Source organism: Strigops habroptila, chromosome 7 (assembly GCF_004027225.2).
Source record: "Strigops habroptila isolate Jane chromosome 7, bStrHab1.2.pri, whole genome shotgun sequence".
NCBI lineage: Eukaryota > Metazoa > Chordata > Aves > Psittaciformes > Psittacidae > Strigops > Strigops habroptila.
Window position 1 is genome coordinate 69,206,979 of NC_044283.2, and position 20,931 is coordinate 69,227,909.

General features: G+C 37.5%; 1 long non-coding RNA gene across 1 annotated transcript in view; it reads right to left on the bottom strand.

The window, feature by feature from the left end:
* Positions 1–18,330: 18,330 nt before the first annotated feature.
* LOC115610998 overlaps positions 18,331–20,931 on the bottom strand; it is a 29,454-nt gene continuing 26,853 nt past the window's right edge. The window contains exon 3 of the long non-coding RNA XR_003992425.1: positions 18,331–18,946. This is a non-coding gene — a long non-coding RNA (uncharacterized LOC115610998). The remainder of the gene's footprint in view (positions 18,947–20,931) is intronic.

The following is a 20,931-nucleotide window of genomic DNA, read 5'->3' on the forward strand; positions in this document are numbered from 1 at the left end:
ATTTTCTGCTACATTTTCGTACAAGCAATCTCATCCCAATTCAGGAACAATGGGCATTTTAGTTAGCATTTGGGAAAAGAGCAGAGAGCATAAAGTAATAGAAACTAAGTAAATGGGAAAATTATAGTCTAGATAAAATGGAAGCTGGCATTTATTCTATAGTAGAAATTCATACTATTAGAAATATAGACTTAACTATAATAGTTTATATGTGCAATGAACAGAGGAACACATACTTTAAATTATCACCAGAGAGAAAGGATAAAGTCCCTAAATGGCATAAGCACACAGAGAGGAATGTTTGTCGTACACAATATGAAGGTGAACTAAAAAAGTGGCTGCATCATTCTGAAGTTACAGGAAGGCAACAGGCTAAAATTCATCCCCCCAGTGGCAAAATTCTTATTAATTTCAGTAGGTCTAGGATTCTGTACAAGGAAAAAAACAATTGCAATAACTGAAATACTCAGTGATACAGAGACAGAACAAGTATAAATCTTATCCCTTGTCAAATAAAAAAAATCTGATCTTTGAACAAAAAAAAAGAATCTATTCCATAAACATTTTTTTTTTCTGCAATGACTAGATGAACTTACAGCTATCCCATGCATGAATAACAAAATATATTTAAAGTTACTAGTTAATAAATGTCAACCCAAGTGAAAACCAGAAGTGCTGATTTGAATCCCCAAAGGGTCAAAACTAATACTAATCTCGCAAGTTAAATATTCAACACAGTAAGATTTTGGAAATGACTGGACAGGCTCTTGAGAAAAACATGAGAGTAGTGTAACTAAAGGGACTCTGAAATACAGAAAGATCAAGACATCAATGCAAACTGAGCAACAGGAAACAAGCTAATTGTAAATTACTTCAAAAATAACTAAATTGATCAAGAAGAATGCATATTAAATAGAAATATCAAAACTAAATGAGAAGCCAAGCTCTATTACACAGCTGCGGTGCACACTTTTAAAAGATTCTAGCAAGTGGAATAAATTAAAAAAATAATACATCTTGCATATAGAATAAAGCCCAGTCAAGCCTCAATAGGAAAGAATGTTACAGCAGCCATCTTACAAAAATTGTCAGCATTTAAGGAATTGAAAGCTTGCTCAATTAAGGAGAATATGAAAACCTATACAAAAGAATATGAAAACATCCCTCCTGGGAGGACCAACCTAAAATGGAACTTAAAAGCACTAAAAAAAGGATTTGGGGAGTGCCTTGTACAGAGTTTTCTGAGCAAAAAGTTTGAAAATACATCAAAGGAACAAGCGAAAAAGAAATTCAGAGGGACAGTTTGACAACAAAAGTGTACCTGAGATGCCACATGTGTATATAATGCCATAGCAGAGAGGCTCGGTCACTGCTTTGCATTGCTGGTCCTTACTGAAAATGTTGGAGAGATTCTCACACTCAGCTTACTCTTTGTAGCAGAAAAGGTCAGAGGAGCTACATCAGCTTGGTATAAACAAACAGTATTAAAGCAAATAGATAAATCAGATGTCAGAAAGTCTGGAGGGCCCAACAGCATAAACCTGAAAGCGCTGTAGAGATTCACGCTGAAATGTCATTACTGCTGGCTGAGATGCCCAACACCACTGGACATTACAGCTAGACACTGTGGCAGAGTGCAATGCAACTCTCAACTACAAAAAAAGTTCACAAGAAAAACCTGAGATCTATACACCTCTGAATCTGACTTCCATCCTGTTAAGACAGTGAAGTCTATGGTGAACAGAAAGAGCATGTGAATAAGAACAGTCTATCCAGAAAGTGTCAGCATGCCTTCTGTAAAAGGAAATCCTGGCTCACTAACGTGCTGAATATCTTTAAGGGTATCAACAAGAAGGAAGATGAAGATGATCCAGAATACTTAACATATCTTAATTTTAGAAAGGTGCATGAAAAGGCTCTGCGGGCTCGGACACATCCCGCTTCAATGGTGGGATGAGAAAGAGAACCTTAGCAGGATCCACTGCCCCTCTGCTAAGAGCTTGCATAGTCCTCATCAAACCAGAAGTGAGGAGGTATCTCTTCACCAAGAGAGAGAGAGAATAAGCCACCAATTGTCAAAAATAGTTACACATGAAAGACTTGATTTAAAGCAAAAGAAACACACCACGCAAAACCACAGACAGGGACTTTTTTGTCTGCTGTGATTCTATACAAATTCTAAGCCTCCATGAGACTCATGGGGTTTGACTCAGTACAGAGAAGCACAGCATGCTCTCATGAAAGGATTCAGACAGAAATTAAGGTGCCCTGGCAGTCACATGTACCTCATCACTACAACAGCACAGATAAGATTTTGACTCTGGCAAGAGTTCAGCACTCCCTAGAACTTGCTCATAGAACTGGTCTGAGAAGGAAATATGTAAATGAAGCCCAAGAAGCCCTTATTACAGATTTTTAATGTCTCTGGTCTTGCTTCTTTCACAGAATCAAAAAGAGGATACAGTTTCCCTTCCCCATAACAGGTAGGTAGTTTGGAAAGCAGCCCATGTGTACAATCATCTTGTCTGCTCACTCAGGAAAAATACTGCTGCGCATTCAATGCCTCAGTAATCTAGGACTGCAAAGCCCACTCTATACCAATCATTTAGGTCACCCCTTTTTGGCTTTGAAATTCTTCATGAGCCTACCTATGTTGAGCTGTTTCCTCACTCTTATTAGCTTATACACAAAGTCATGTTAGTCATGTCTATACTAATTATGTCAGTGCTTCCTAAGAGCTGGAGTAAAGGAAGCCTAGATACTCCTTCAAAAATCCCAGATGCAGCATCCCTGGGAAAAATAAATAATTATCTCAGTAAGGAAGAATCTCAATTTAATCAGTTTCTATTCAGGCTTTGCTCATAAAATTCCAGTCTTGAGTAGCAAGCCAACTTCAGGAAATGCTAAGTAATAAGCAGGGATTAAACTCTCTCATAAAACACTTTTCAGTTCTCAGGTGGCCCATTAGCCATTCCTCCCAAGTCAAGATTTCATATTTAACTATTTTGAAAAGATCAAAGCAGAAGTTTCTTCATCATTTTCATCTTGATAGCATTTTGCATTCAGACCTGGAATTAAAATGGGTGTTACTTCATTTCCTGTATCCAATTTCCATTTTACATTAATTTTGTCCCTTATAGCCACAATCAGAAGAAGGGACCAAAAATGTGAAAAAGAGCTGTTCTCCAACCACTACACAGCTCTTACCACCATTTATTGCATTATCAATAAAAGGGGCTAGCAGTAACTGTTACTTCAAAAGGAGAATCAAATGAGCTCTGTTTATAGTACAGCCAGCAGCAAGATGACTTTACTAATAGGTAACAAATTGCCAATCTGATTGTAGCCAGCTGTCTAGCGAAAAACTGGAATCATGCATTGATGTTTTGGAGAGCTTGCTTTTGTAAAACGTTGGCTGGGTGCAGCACTATTTATATGCAGCCCTTCTATGCACTGCATTTGAGATGAAGTGATAGCTACCATCTTAAAACAGCTGTAAAATCATCTCTGCCATCAAATCATACAACCTGGGTATATTTTAAAATTCATTTTGGTTTTAATGAGGACAGTGAAAACTCAAGAGTCCAAAATAAGCAGGTATGCCAGTCTACCATTTAAGATGGCAGTCTTCAAAAAGACTTTGTCAGCTCCTGCATTTATTTTATTTTATTTCGATAGGCTTATACCAGATTTGCAGTGACATAAACATGGATACTTTCTGGGGCTCCCCCATCTGGATGATCGTGCAGCCTGATAAGGAGGGCTGGGGAGGCGGGGGGGAGGAAAACAGAACAGAAAGGGCACTTACTCACTCCTTGCCACTCTCCTCCAGCAGCTCAAGCTGACTGCATGCTGGCAAACTTTCATTTCCCAGGTCTGTAATTGCTTGCCCCAGTTACATCTTTCTCAGAGGCCACCCTCTTCCCCGCAGCCGCCTAAGCAGAGTTATCAGGTTTGAAAGGCAAGTGAAGGGAACAAAAAGCACCAAGTTTGACTGACTCTCCTGGCACCTCCACCTGAATGCAGATTTTTATCTCTGTTATCTATGTAAGACTTGTAGGTGCACTGCTTTCTCCCTCTCTAGAGCTTCTTCATCCATTCCTCCCACTCGGAGATAACAGGTTTGCTCCATCCCTACGCAGCCCCTGCAGTTGGCAGTCTGATAAAGGATGAGCTATCCTGCAGCAACCTCTCTAGCAAGTTACAGCAAAAGCAGTTAACGCCTCCATCTAGCAGGAGACAAAGTAGCTTCTGCATTACAGTTGGGGAGATCAACAAAACAGAAGCAAGATGTAGAAAACGTGTTTGTCTCTCTCCAACACTCTCTAGTTCAGGCTTTTCTCTGGTCCCTAGCACAGACTTGTGGAAGTTTGGTTTGTCATGGAGATACTTTTCATCACTTTCTGAATAATTAAAAACAAATAATAAAAGCTTTTGGACTATTCATAGTAGGATTTTCCAGTTTCAGCAGATTTCTTACATCTGAGGACCAAACGAAGGATATCACTAAAGTTCCAGTCAAGTGCATGAGTTAGGGGCACAAGCCTTGAGATGAACAAACAGTCCTTCAAAATATGGACATAGCCTCTTAACCACAAAATTAAAAATACTTTCTTTCAAGTAAAACATGTATATGTAGACATATGTCAGTGACATTACAGGCTTAAATCGAAATGAAAGGATAAGATAGCCTGAAGAAGCTACACTAGTTTATTAACTGGTGAGGGTCAAAGGGGTTACAGAAGCGCTACTGGCTTTCCACGCGTATGGCTTGTGTTTGCCAGAGGAAGACAACTCCTGGCAAACCACTCACTTTTAATGAACTTCATTTAGGAAAACAACTGTTCTCAGAAAACATGGCCAAAAAAATGGGTTGTCTGCTTAGATTATTATTTTAGCATTCACAAGTAAGTCTCATGAACTTATGGCTTTGTAGAAAGAAAAGATTTCTTGAGTAAGAAGAGATAATGACAGCACTCTGCATATGTGGACCAAATGCCTTGCTGCAGCCCACAGACTTCATTTTGATCTTTACTTATTGTAAGATTTTCAGGATAACAGGAACACAGTTTTGGAGTGCCTGTATCTTTACTTCTTCCCGTTCTTGTCATATATCACCACCTTTAGCACAACAACTCTTCCCAGCACTAACAGAGGCCTGGAGTTTAAGGGTATTTATTTCTAGCCTTCCATAGGAAAAAAAAAAAAAAAAAAAAAAAAAAGCTAAAGGATAGAAAAACTAAGACTGACCCAAGGCTAGCCAGCCCTAATGGAGGTAAGCTAACGCAAAAGGTCCCACAAGAGGTCACAGTTAAGTACTGACAGTTTTGCATACATTTTAAAAACACAGACACAAGGCCTAGTTGAAGTATGAATTTAAAGAATTTCATACATTCCTCACTATAGTAAAAGTATGTATTTTACCAGAAAATTCCCAGATTTGGTAATGTATTGGCTAGCCTTCACTAAAACTGCAGAATCAAAAAACGACTGTGTTCCTTCTATTAGGTGTCCTACTGGCAGCAGTGAAAGAAAGATGAAAGCAAATGCAATTCACACACCTTGTCTAAAATAGTATTTCGAGTTCACCAGAACATCTCTGTACAGGGTACAGGTGCCCGGGTGCTGGTGGGGGGCTGCATCCGGGCTCACCACAGGGCACGGCTACAGCCATCAGCCACACCAGTGCTGCCTCAGGGAACATGTACTTAAGAAAGCCAAAAAAACACCACACAGGCAGTGAGGAGTGGAGAAAATGTGCGAGTTCCGGAGGAACCAAGGGTAAAAGGGTAAAAGCCTAGGTAAAAGGGGAGGAAAGGGCTGTTTTAATTTTGTCATCACTTTTCTCTCTCCAAATCTATTTTAACTGGTAAAAAATTAATTTTCCCCAAGTGAAGCCTGTTCTGCAGTGATTGACAAATGATCTCTCCATTTCTATTCTCAATCCATGAGCTTTACTGTCTTATTTTCTCTCCCTGTCCTGTTGAGGAAGGGGAGTAGGATAGTGGCTGGGCATGCAGCTGGCCAAGGTCAGCCTACCACACTAATTGCATTTCCACAACAACTAATCTTTAGGCTTTTTTAAATATCTCTTTCAAATGAGTTGCAGATTAATGTGAGAGCTCATTTTAGTGCTTCTTAGTTTTAACGACAAGACAACAAGGAGAAAAGGGTTTGGAAGTCCATGCTAACATCCAACATACCATCTAACTAGCAAGAAAACCATCTCTTAGCAGAGACATCTTTTTGTTAAAGGTGTATTAAGGATGGTGGTGTTAGTGATGTTCAGTCTGACGGCATTCGAGCTGTCTGACTCTACTCACTCATCACAAATCCTTGACAATTCCGCCAATCTTCTGCCCACAACTTTTTTTTATATTCACACTAATAATGGAGACAAAATTGAGCTATTTTAGGCACTTAAGGGACTTCTTCACAGCACTACTATTCAGCATTTACAAAAGAAAATGCTACATTGTTAAAAAATAATGACCTTTGTATTTTTATAACATGGGGAAGTGCTTGAACATTTAAAATTAATAAAATTATACAATACACAAAGAACTGAGGTTCCTGAAAGTTAGTCATTATTTTACAGAAAAATTGTGGGGAAGAGGTGAAATTTCAACTGTGATTTTGCAGTCACTGGTTAACACACTGAATAAGCAATCACAATTTAAGAAAGCAAGCTCAAGGAGAAAGAAAATCATTGGAAAACATCACCACTTTCCTGAGCTTTTGGGGGAGCTAAACGCACACACAAAACAACTGGGAAATATCACATTTTCCTCATACACAAGAGAGGCAAACAGAAAAATATGGCTTTTGCAACAGATAAGTTAAAGGCATTTAAGTGAAAGAAAGTGAGACTCCGAAGCAGCACAGCATGATGTTTTAATCCTTTCTCTCCTGTCAGGTCCTTATTTTGTCCTTCTTTCACCCCACACCACCATCTTCTGTAGACTTCTGCCATCTCCCTACCTGACCCCAACATGGCAAGTGTTTCTAAGGGCCTGATACTAAAACTTGTTCTCTCCCCACTCTTGAATTTTGTAACCTAAGGCTTATGGGAGATTTTACTTGTTAATGGAGACCAACATCTAACAAACTATCACACTCTTCTAACCTTCCCCCATCGGTAGCTCATCCTCAAACTCTATCACCACTTATTTGCCACTAGGAGACAGGCTACTCCTTGAGATTCATCCACACTGCAATCATCGTACTACAGACATACCTAAACCAGTTATCCACAGGCTAGCTTAGGTTCTGCTAGCAGAGTGGCTGTGATAGTAGAAAACTTAGCACAGGATGCAATACCCAGCTGCACAGGGTCAGGCTGTTCAGCTTTCTGCACTGGTAAAAACCTTCAAGCTACTTTTTTTTAAGGCAAGCTAAGCTTTTCTGCATGAGCAACAGTCACAGTAGGGACTGCAATGTAGATATACTCCAAAAAACTGTACCTGCAAAGATTTGCCCTCAGAGAAAAAAGGCAATTAATTCCCTAAACCAAAATGGATCCCTGAGGATCTGTGCAGAGGTCAGAAAGTTTTCTCTAATGCTGTCCACAGCACAATAACATCACTAAGGAGCAAGTTCTCAACAGCTGCCACAGTTTCAGAGGGGTTTGCATGTCACAGAAACAGAGAGTTTGTAAAACCAGTCTAAAACTATGTTCATTAGCCACCCAGCAGAATTTCTGCAGATTGGGAACAAATGATGTTGTGGAGACCAAATGTTCTACTTCCCTTCTGTGGACACTTCCTGCTGGTAATGCTCTCAAAAGGAGACAGGCTGGAGATGTGACAGAAGCACTGGACCTTAGCAGTGAGCACCCCACCTCCTTTACACTGGGGATTTTTGGTAAGTTCCGCTGGAAGGTGCAAAAGGATAAGGGAATTCTTACTGACTTACCAGAAAGAAAAAGTCTGTGCATTCAAACACTTCCTCTGGAGGACATAAGGAGGACTGGTCACAACTTAAGAGAGGGGAAGAAAAAAAAACAAAAACAAAAAACACAACAAGAAAACATACCAAAGGCAATGACTATACAGTGTAAAAAAAGCCACCTGTACTCAAAGTAGTGACTGCTCTTTGTGTTGCAGGAGCCAGATACTTCATATTGTTGCCACCATATAAAAATAATTCAAAAGCATTTTGTACATTTAAAATGCATATAATAGAACTGAAAAAGATCTTCTCAATGCAGTACAATACACAAGTAACTGCAAAGAAACAATTGTGTGTTTTTCTGCCTCCTGGGTAGTTAACACTGCTTTTAATTTCATCTCTGTCTTTTCACATTATCATCTGCAGAAGCTCATGGCCAAGAGTTTGCCCTGGTAATAGCTGACTGTTCTCTTTGATATCATCACTCTTTGCTCTTCATGGACAGGCCAATATTCATTGTGATTAGCAAGGGACAGCCCTGTCTATCCAGATTAGTCATGAATAGTTAGCAGTTCACTCCATGCATCATCACTAATTGCTGTAAAAGAAAATGTCTGCATTTTTTTTTTAAACAAAAAAGACCATGATTTTCTCTCTCCAGGGAAGGCAACAATGCTTCTCTGGTATTCAACACAATTGGTGAGAATTTGTTTCTATCAGTAATTCCAAGAAACAATACCTTATTGGTCAGGTTTTTTTATTCTTTGAGATTTAATGTTCCATGAACCTGTACTAAAAATTACTTTCTGAAAAAGATGCAGAAAGGTATTATTCAGGCAACTCGTAGTTATTCCAATCCTTAAGCTGAATGTCCATGCATTCCTAGATGATAATCCTAAGGAAAATGTAGTGGCAAGCCCTACCATGTTGTGAATGAGTGAGGTGTGGGTGAGTGTGCGTGCCTAGCGCTACAAAGACATGAAGCTACTATTTCTAGACCCAGTTTAGCTCAAGTTCTTAAAAGAAAGAAAAAAAACCAAACCACCACACGTTTAAACAGGATACAGCTTTATCCTTCTCCATATTTGGACAGTTTCTATGTAGGAAATTTGTTTTTTTCTCAGAAGTTTGATTTATAAAATTATCAATTATTTTCCTTAGAAGATGTTTTTAAAATAAGTTGGGTTTGGGAGTTTTCTTTTGCTGATTATTGTTTGTTCGGGTTTTAACTGATCTGCTATTGAAATGTGTCCATGGTAATCTTCCTGGTTTTGTGGTCTATCCATATGCAGCAAAACAATACTGAGCTGATACCAATACTGTTTTAAGAGATTCTTTCATGAATACGACATTTTGCATCTTCATTCATTAAAATAAAAATTATGCAATGTGTAATCATTGCACAAACCATGTACGTACCATTTTGCCACAGGATAATTGTTTTGTGTCAGAGAAAACTTTTTTTGCAATCAGATTTTTCTCCTGCAATGAAACAAAATTTGTGTAAGATTGATTTATCAAATTTTATCTGCCAGAAAAGTGCTGCTGACTGATGCAACCTACTCCACCTAAGGACAGCACCAGAAATCACATTGCAGAAATAAAGGAAATATAAATGGAACAAAGAAAGGTAGGCGAACAATTTTTTTAAAAAGCCACTGTAGAACCATCAAGGATTTTACAGATGCTACATTTGATACAGTCATGAAGGCAAGGAAACAAAGTTTCATGCTATTTTCTCACACGTCTTTCTGCTACCCTTCCTCTGCCACAGCTGTCAAATACCATGACCATGCCAGCTCAAGCCAGAAACTCCAGTTTAGGCTAAAGCTCTCTTTTGGGGTTCCTTTTGGCATGAAAATAAACTCTGATCACAGTGCTGATCTATCCAATAAATCCTTTCGGTCATCAATAGCTCTCTCTACATCAGTAAAGTCCAGAAAAATTAAATCTGGAGAGAACAGCATCTTATTTTCATGAAAGCAAAGTAGATTTATAAACAATTCAAGGTCAAGAAAGATTTTTACCTTGCATATAAACACCAGTTGCTATGTTAGTGATGAGTTAGTAACGCACCTTCTGTCAAGACTTTTTTTAGCTTAGCTTTTTGTTGAACATCTGGCAGACACAGCAGAGAAGGGATGCTTCTGAAAATGTCCTCAGTCAATCAATACATGAACACCCCAAGAGAACACCTGAGGAGGATTTTTGTGTCCTATTTGAAGTTTTGATCTGGAGTTGTCACCATTTAACATTCACGATAAGCCATTTTGATTACAATTGTCAGATTCCACATGGAAGACACAAGCCATGCAAGTAGAATATTTAAGATCTTTCTGCTGCTCTTCTGCAAATGTGGTAATGAAATCAACTAATGAAATCAGTCACTAATTAACTAACTGCTAATTCATTGCTGTGCAGCCATTAGTGCAGTGTCACTCTGGCACCTATCTATTAAATTAGTTTTCTTGTATTGTTACCTTGGTTTGCATTTTTCCAGGAGACACATTGTGAACATTATTCCATATTCCAAAGTCTCCATGGCAGTACCTATACGTACGTTACCATTATCAATAATACACATAGCCTATGACAATAATCTATAAAGCAGCTGGAAAAACTGACCCAAAATTCCAGGTATTGAGGTTTTTACAACTGCTTCCATATCAATAACATTTTTCTGTATTCTCTTTCAGAAATCTTTGTCATTTACACTACATCTGATGCTTAAAATACGAGCTGTTCTATAAAAACTGACTAAATTACATACCTTCCTCCGAGAATATATACAGAACCTTAAATCTCTGCATAGCTAATACTAAGTAAAGGGACATAAAAGTCAACTTGCACAGATCAGTTTGAAGAATCAGGGCCTTAGTGAAAGATGCTACTTTTCTAACTGATATCAGTGCTTGTAGCTCCTTAAAAACATATTCTTCCTATAAAATCTCTTTCATCTTTCTGATCTCAGGCATTCCTAAATGACTAAACATGAATTAAAGACATGAGATTTGAAACATATTTTGACTGTCAATCTAAAACATCTGCAAAGCCTTAATTAAGGACATATATCTTCAGCTTCCTTCCCCACCCAGTGACTATGGTGTAAGTCTTATTTTAAGACATTTTAGTTGTGAACATTCTGATCATCAGCATGATGCACTGTAAATTCAGAACTAAGAATATCTGAAAACAAAATTCAGTAAATAGAGGTCTGCAATGCCACTTCTGCATTGTTAACTGTAAGCTCAGGCTGTCCTTCTTACAGCAGAGTGAGCTGAAGTAAATGTGAGACATATACACACTCCTACTCATCTGTCACCAAACATCAGGGTCTAAAAAAAGTAAGAGGTGTAATCTTCAACTGGTTGTTGACAGTGACACCCTTAACAAGGCTTAGCTCGACTAACAAACGTAGACATACAGAAGCCCGAACAAAGGTGTCATGCTAACACTTGAGGTGATTTTTACTCCTATAATTCCTCCATTTATGGATGGAAGCAGTTCAGTGAGAACAAGTGGATATCGAGGGCTGAAACAATATTACTTTATCTCTTTATTTTAGCAGAAACTAAGCTGTGTCCTACCTGCTAATTAGACTGGCAATCAAATGCCCAATGCACCTGTGCCAAGACTATTCCTATCTCTAAAGCACAATTATTCTTAAACTATCATTTCAGATGAAGGTCTACATAAAAAAAAAGGTTGTTTCCTTTGTGGTCTTTTCACTAGCCACAGTGCAACTTACGTGCATTTGAAGTAGCAGTAGAGCTACAGAGATCTCTTGGCTGGGAAGAGCTAAGGGAATGCTCAGTATGAAAAACTTTCCCTTCTTTCCTTGCCATGCCTTTTCTTTCTGCATCCAAGAGGAGAAGGTCATCTCCTTCCTGTTGTCTGCACACAAAACACACATTTATTATGTTCAAGACTTCTGAACAGGGAGTACAACTCTCTGTTTGTCTCACCAGTTGACTCTCACGCTGGGATGAACTGCTCTTTCTGACACCTCTGGAAACTAAAGATGATTTTACTTTTTTTTTCTTCATGTAATAAGATTGGTAAAGGGCCATCTGGCATCCAGAGGTCTCACCTGGGATTCAGGTTCCAATTCTTGCACAGTGGGAGAGTTCCAGTAACACTGGTAGGTCAGAAAGAGTCAGAAATCCTGGTAAGTCAATAAATCGCCTGCTCACAGCCTGAAATAGGAAGGAATACATCCTGTGCAGCTGTGATTCTTTCTGTCTCTGTTCTCTAACTCCTGATTTTAGGAATTCTAGTCATGGCAGACATGCAGATGTAGATGGGGTTCTGGTCTTCAAACTTACCCCAAACTTCCTAATAACTCAAAAACCATTAGAACATCTCTGATTCAATACTGCCAGGTAATTTAATTCAAATACAAAGTATAAATGAAGTTACAGCCTCCCTACATAACTCTTATTACCTATACCACAGTATGCACCGATACAAGAAAAAACTGGCAGTGATAAAAAAAAAATCACTATTTCTAAAGTTTGCTAAAGCATCCTAGAAATGAAAATAGATTGTTTCCATATGTATTTTGAGACCTTTTCACATAAATTGACTTAAAATTAAATAAATAAATAATCTTAACAATTTACGCTAGTTTCCCTTAGAGACATTTCATGACTTAACCTTCATTGTGAAAGAATCGTTATCTGCTCCATTACAAAACCCCAAGGGAGACATGATTCCGTAGTTTTTCACAAGGAGAATTAGACAAAGTCACATATATAGAGGGAACAAGGACTGGAAGGAATGAAATATATGGTTATGAGAGACTAACTAACTAATACAAGAAACTACTGACTCTAACCTATGCTGTGATTTTTATGGTGTTGGCATATGTCACTTATCTTGCTATAAAAGATGAAATATAAATCTTCTTAATAATGAAGACAGTCTGAAATGCACTGGGAGTGAGGCACCGTGTAGCAATTTGCACTGCTTGCAATAGTTTTAAATATCTTCCTCCAGGTTAGGCTTTCATAATGCACAGCAAATTCACATTCACTCAGAAGTGAATGTGTGACTTGAACCAAGTTTGATTTTAGTGAATTCATTTCTGAGACGAATGACCCAATTGAGTATAATGGCTCTGTGAAGCTGCCTAAAGTAAAACATATGAGTAAGTAAGTGATTGCATGATTGAGGCCCGAGACATTAAGAAACATACTGCTGCTACCCAGTAACAGCATCATTAATGCAGGCATTTATTGGTTTATTTTTACTTAGAACATGAGAAAATGCATTGCCCTTCTGAGACCATGAGAAATCAATACATTTTCAGCTTTTAATAACATGATCTAAACCAGTTGCTACAGGCTGCAGTGAAATTTGTTCTGGATATATGACGCCATTTATTCTCTCCACAATATTATTTGGATTTCAACAGACACAAGCCAAGACTTCAGTGAAGCAATAATTAAATGTATGCTGCACTGCCTAAAATGAAAATTATGTACATTAAGAAGCCTAAAAAATTCTTTTAACACCTTTGTTTTCGCAATAAAGAAAGCAGAGTCACCAAACTGTACATATTGTACAATCACCAACTCTCAAAGTGAAAGAGGCACCACTGGTTCAGTAGAAGTATCTCTTTTAGAAGCATTATGCCTCAGGAAGGAGGGCAGCACTCCTTAAAGACAGACAGGCTGACAGGGATAAGTAAGGCACTTAACCTAATACTTAATTTTATTTGAAAGTCTCCCCATTAATTACTCTCACAAGAGCTGGGCTGGAACTCAAAGAAACATCATAGGTTAATAAGCTCATCATAGGTTAATTAATAGTTAATGGCTTTAAAGTGACAGAGGGCAGACTTAGATTAGGTAGTAGCTAAAAATTCTTCCCTGTGAGGGTGGTGAGGCACTGGCACAGGTTGCCCAGAGAAGCTGTGGCTGCCCCATCCCTGGCAGTGTTCAAGGCCAGATTGGACAGGGCTTGGAGCAACCTGGTCTAGCAGCAGGTGTCCCTGCCCATGGCAGGAGTTGGAACTAGATGAGCTTTAAGGTCCCTTCTAACCCAAACCATTCCATGATTCTATGAATACTTGGGAGTTCATATGTGAAAACTGGCTTTAGGGATATTTAGTTTGAAAAGCTGAAAACTTGTAAATACATCAGTATTAACTGGGCTCATCTGACTTAAAAAATAATTTGCAACAGATATAATTCAAATCAAATAGTTTGAAGTGCAATCATTAATTCTCCAAGTATGATATAAGCACTTAGTACCCACCTGTTGGCAGTTTATCTTGCTCAAGCTTCTATTTTTGACCTACAGCATAAGAACATCTCTTTGGTTACCTCCAGATTGTTTTTCCTTTCAGTAGTACCAGATCAAGCCTATAGATGCTTTACTAAATGCACTCAATATTTTATCACCATTTTTAGGACTCTCCTAGTACTTCAAGACTCCAAGGGAATTAAGAAGCTCTTGGGGATCTTGGCTTCTCTGAAATCTCCTAGATTTCTAACATAGAGGATCAATTTTCAATTGTGTCTTATAATTAAGACGTGACACCAAAGAGAATGTATTTGGGCAAGTTCATTTTGGCCACTGTATTGAGTTATGAAGTTCCCATTGCTGTAATCTTCACTAATCAATAGGAAGTCTGTGGAACTCCACAAAGGCAAAGACTGTGCTGTATGAATGTCTTTCAAAAACAAAGCCAGTGTTACGAAGAACTTGTTTCATCTCAAACACAAGGAGGTTGCGGGTACACTGCCCAAGCATGTATGTACTACCACTACTTTTTTACCAGACAAATTAAGAATACTTCACATCATCAGTTTGCAATTGAACATCATTCAATCAACAAGCTTAGGCAGACATGTTCAGCATGTCAGCTTCTGTGAATCCTAAACCATGGTGCCAATAAGTTACATAAAGGGAACTATAGCTAACATAAATCATGAGCCACGGGTACTGAAATATTTACAAATATAAAACTTAACAGCGATGCTGAACTCAAGAAAACCAAGAAAATATAGCCATCTGATGCTTCTCATTTGCTGGTTAGACAGGGGTTTGTAAAGATTCTTACTTTTTTCCACCTGCCTTTGCAACTTGACAATAACAGCGGTTCTACAGTGTGGCACTGAATTAGGAGACATTTTGTTTGTATTGTTAGAGCATTAATTGAAACAGTCAGAGAGAAATGTTTTATTACAGAGAGAGAAAGAACTTTTTTAATAAGGTTCTAAGGAGACTCAGTTTTAATGATGCTTAACACAATGTTTTAAACCACACAGGACATCTACATGCTATTTCTTGTTAAATGTTGGTTATTTAACAGCAGGCTGGCACCAGATTGCCTGCTGCGGATAGTTAAGGCTGGCTTGTACAAGCTCTGACAGTCTCAACATTGATGAAAGACAGTGACAATTTTAATTCTTACGGTATTTCACGTCTTGACACTTTCTTTCTCAGACTACTATTTATTACAGATATTCTTCACGTGGCAGTAAGTGTAAACACAAATATAATCAGCTGCTAAGCTATATGCCCTGACGTCACTTGGAACACTAGATAGGAGACCAGGATTATAAAAAGTAGGTACATCTGTTCCTCAGCAGTGTTTAACACTTAGCACTTTTGATATGGATATGAAAATACAGATAGAAGGCTCTAGCCATTAAAACTTAAACATTACGAGTCAGCAGCTGAAAAGAGCAAGCACAACACAAAGTTTTGCAGTATATTAGTAAGTTAGTTTATATTTATACAGATGTTAAGAATAATAAACATTGATTAGGCATGCCTTTGAAAAAAACCTATCAAAGTATGACTTTTCAATTAGGTCACAGTTCAGTTATATTTCAAATCAGTTGACAACCTTTATTTTTCAAGTTTTTTTTTTTTTAACTCCCTTCTCCCACTAGGGGAATTTTCACATTTTTACTTAGGATAGTGCAGGGGGTGGGAGTGTTTGGTTTTTGCTTTTTTTTTCTTCTCCTTAAAAAAAGGACACTGCAAATGCTGTCTCAGAAGAAGAAAAAACAAAAATCTGCAAACAATTAAAATAGAAACAAAATGAAATGTAATCCATTACAAAGCTACAGAGCATTAAAAACCTGAATCCCTTCCCTTCATAGGCAGAGCTGTGGCAAGCAAATTTTAAAGTAAACTGGTTTTAAAAATCAGAACTATCTCATTGCCAAAATACACTTTTTTGTCTCGGATGTGACAGCTTGTATGTATACAGGGAACTTGTATACACAGAAAGAAAAGGTGAGAGTTCAAAGAATAATTGCATGTCACATGCTGAACTATAGACAGTTTCAGACCGAAAAGCTGAACTATAGATACTCATAAAAGCAACACTGACACAATGCACATAGGGCATTTCTACCTGGTCTTGAACAGAATGAAATAATCAGGGTTTTGCATTAGTTCTGATTTTTCCCCATAGCCCATTTCTAAAAGGCAGGTATACCCTAAAGGAAATGGAAAAGAAACAAATCAAAAATGTTGATAAGGTGACTCAATCAATCATGGGACATATTAGCAGTGGTAAACAGGATAGTCTAACCAGAGCATTAACCTTCAGGAAGGAGGTAGAAGTAATGAAATAATCTAAACCCCCTAAACACATCAGTTGGCATGCAAATCTAATAACCAGTTACTTCATTATTGATGCTGACATTTCTTTTGTTGCTCCAAGAGGGGAATTTGCATTTTGTCATAGAAGAACTGTCTACAGGCAGTATATAAAATGAAGTAAACCATCTAAAATATCCTAGCAATTGTCAAAGACTTATGTAATGAGCTAAACAGCATAGAGTAATGAAAGTAAACATCTCATTCACACAACCAAGGTCATAGAAAGTACTTTTTGCTGTGGTTTCTAGTGAATAGGAAGAAAAAGTTCACTAACACATTGAAAAGAAATTCTTTCCAGATGACTAGAATCCCTCACCCCAATGAAAACCAACCAACCAAACAAAAAACCCACAAACAAAACAAAACAAAAAAACCCAAAAGAAAACACAAACAGAAACAAAAACACACCACTACCCAGGGAAAACAGCAGCCAAACTTCTTGAGTATTTCAAGTCTGGAATATTTGTAATTCTATGTGTGGAAGACAAAAAAGTCATCTCCGTGTAGAAGCCCACTAGACCACATAGCATAGTACTAAGCAAAAGCAGTGTTTCCAGGGACTCAGTACTTCTAAATATCCAAGTATTGAGAAGTGAAAGACCATGGCTGCCTGGATGGGTATCTGTTTGTAGATATACACCCAAATGGAGTGAGTTATTTACGGAAAAGCCAACTGAAAATCTGATTTGAAGTACATTAAGTACCTGAAAACATAAACAAAATAGAGAGCAACAGAATTATGATGAGGATGAAACCTTGCATTTGCACCTTCTAGGCATTAATTCAAACATTTAAATTTCCAGGCAACAACTCCACACCTAGTCTTTTCAAGCATTACTGTATTCATAATTTCTTAAATACACACACAGATCAGAGATAAGAACACCCATGGTCAATTACTCCATGCTTTCAAAACACCTGTCTTTTCTAGCCTTCAAATCTTTTGATGCTTGGTGTAGTTACATTTTTAATTATCCCAGCAATAGATTCTCTCTAGCTTCTCTGGGGCCACCATTCCACATCATAAAGAATTTTATTTTCATTGACTTATTTTTCTTCTCCTTTTATTACTATTCACCTTTCTTCTTTCTGTAAGTTCTTTTTCTATAGTTAATTTAACCTTTTTATTTTCATTTTGTTGCTCTGAACTACATTTTAAATTTCTTTTCTATTCAAGCATTTGAGATGGTTATTATATCCCTTCAGTTACTATTTCCCTGACTTACGTCTCCTTTTTTGGCTGTTATCCCTCACTGCCTCCAAAACCAAATACATAATCTTCCATCGAATTTTGCCTTCATGAAAAGGGCACAATCAGGCCATTTAATCTTTTCCCACTAATTGGTCCTTTCGATCTCCAATCTCTTTGGTAGGTTTTTCTTTCCTTGAATTCCTTCCAGCATATTCACATTTTTGTTGTGCCAGCTCCAACAGTGCTAGCATACGTACTCTAATGCATGAGTTTACATATTGAAAAACATACACGCAAATGTTGAGTACAAAATAGAATTAATTTAGAACAGATTTTAGACAAAATCATATGCCCACGCAAACCCTTTGGAGAACACCCAAATGCCCTGCAATTAAACTTTACCCTAGGAAACAGCTGGAAGTGAGTATGTGGCAATATATACCTATCTCGATGAACAGAGGTAGTGGAAGAACAATGCCTGTTTATATCTCATGAAGATCTAATCAGAATGTTTCCAAAATTTTATAATTATCAGACACACATATACTTCATGAGTTTAAGATGATGGCTCAGACGTAACCAAGATATAATAGATATCTCAGATATAATAGAACCCACAGTAATTAGATTTGGAATTTAGCAATTAATTCGCACACTGCAAGATGCACTACATGCACTGGGTTTGAAGTGGGCTGAAGGACTTGGATTTGAAGGGTTAAAACAGCCTACATTATCAGGTAGGGAAAGAGGGAATAGCCTTCTTGAGAATCAATTTGGTCAATCTGCTGAACCTAGTACAAGATATATTTGGATGAAAACGTAGCTGATTGATAAGCATTAAGTCTGTTCAGAGATGACAGTTAGTAATCTTTGTAATCTTTTACTTAAGTGTTTTCAGTTTGGACATATCAAAAAAATATTCCAACTTGGTGTTTGCCAGGTTAAATCTGGAGCCCAAAACAATCTCTTCTCATCATGGACAGCCCGCATTGCTGCATGTTTGACCTTCTCATCCTGAAAAATTAATTCTGCTAGCCATAAACAACTTTTTTATGATACATATGCTCCACCTTAACCTTGTGGTGCCTCCAGGTAATTCTCCATGTTGATTTGTTCTAGTCTGACATCTCTGTGTGCTGGGATTTAGGTTAACCTTTTATGCTTCCATAACAGATGCTTCATACACTCCAGTCAGGGATTTTGTTAATTGCTTCTCCAATGGTGAGGACATCTCAGCTGCAAGGGATTAGGAAAGAATCAGGAAATCAACAACAGGTAAATTAGAAGTGGATCAGACACTTCCCCATTGGAAAGAAATGTAAATGTTAAAAGCTAAGTTTGATCCTCATGTTCATGCATGCTTTCAAAATAGGATTTGTCAATTGCAGATGCAAAGCAGCTCCAATTTGATATTAGTCACTTTGTCTAGTTTATATTCTGAAACATTAAAGCTGCATAAATGACCTGCCAAGTATTGATGTAAGCTTATTGACAAAACAGAATGCTTCACAGTAAGGGCATCATCTCACAGGGCTCTGAACAGTGACTCTGTAATTACTGTTTCAGCCTCTGCATATCAGATCTCTAGTATACTGTGCATGATTCACCAAAAATAAAAAAAGGAAGAATTAGCTGATGTAAGTAGGATTAAATTATTTGAAACCAATAATCTTTGAGAACTCACATAACCAGAATTATTCTAAAATGATCAGTTACACATCTTTCACTAAGATTTAGAAACAATGGGGAAACTGAACAATTTCTTTAAAAAAAATGTATTAAATCCTTATCCACTAGTGATCCCTACCACATCCTCTAGAAAACTAGAGCAATAAAACAAAGCAATCTAAAAAAAGAAGCATAACAGTTTAGACTTTTTTTCAGTACTCTGTGTAAAATGAGTACACTTCTACTGTGCAAAACATACATACTTGAAGCCAGGAGAAGATCTGAATTCATAGCCAAAGGTTAGAATTTGGACTGGGCAGGGAAGAAGAGCTGTTAGTTATTTTATAGGGAGCAGGAGGGGAGAGAAACAAGTAACATAAATGGATACTGGCTCCAACTAGACGTGTATACCTCAAGTCCATAAACTACATCTGTATTTTGTTTCTTCTTCTTCTGACTTTCACTGTCATCTTGTACATTCATTCTACATTTCCATTTGCCTTCCACTGTCCTAGTCAGTCTACTCTTGCTTAGCAGTTTGCGTATTTATTTTATTTGGAATATTTTCATTATGCTATTCCTTGATTATAAAATCAATAAAAAAAAAAATTAACTGTTTTTAATCTTACGTGAAATGTAAACTAATTCATTCAATCTTTTGGCAGTGGATATTAGGCTTCCCTCTTCTACCAGAGAAAACAGCTGTAACATGTTTGCCTGGTTCTGATTGCTCATTGGCCAAGCCAGGGCAATCTCAAACTACTATATAAATCTGTCTCAGGCATAAAGTTTAGATTAGATGGCACAAGTTAACAACACAAAGGTTTCATTACAGCTCCTAGTATAGCAATGACCAGCTTAAAATTGAACTCTGAAGACTGACTTAACAATTAAGGAATTGTGCCAGAAGGAATCACTCCTTTAGATAACAGAAGGCAGAATCTGGCTCATAAATGTGCATACTTCAGTAATCCAGCATTTCAGTATCAATGGTATTATTTATTGAATAATGTAATCTTTGTTCAGTTGCTCTATTTCAGAAAGTTTTTATTCAGAATTCCTTCAGGATTTTACCCTTATTAATATTCATCTACAAGAATGATGTCTTTAAATACCAATAATTGTCCCACTTCATCCATAATTTATGAACCTCCTCTCAACACAAAATCCATAGGTATCACTTTTTGCCCCTTGACTCCAAAAATTAAAGCCAGACAAAGCTGCAGTGAACAGCATAGGAATAACTCATTTTCTGCAATCTCAAAGAAATCTGCAGTTTAGATAAAGTTCGTATTTATTCCACATGTGAGATAAAAATCTATTAAAGGCACCCTGTGGCTTCAAATAAAATTTACTTTATTTACATTTTAACAATGTTTGACAAGGTAAACCTCTTAAGAAATATCAGATCATTTGTGATAAAGGGTGCTGAATCTTAATGAAGCAAGTATTCTGAGCCATCACAAAAGGGTTCCCTTAAAGAGATATTTTCCTCAAATTACAGCTGTCAATCAAAAATATGACTTTGCTCTTTGTAATGCGGAGACTAGGTT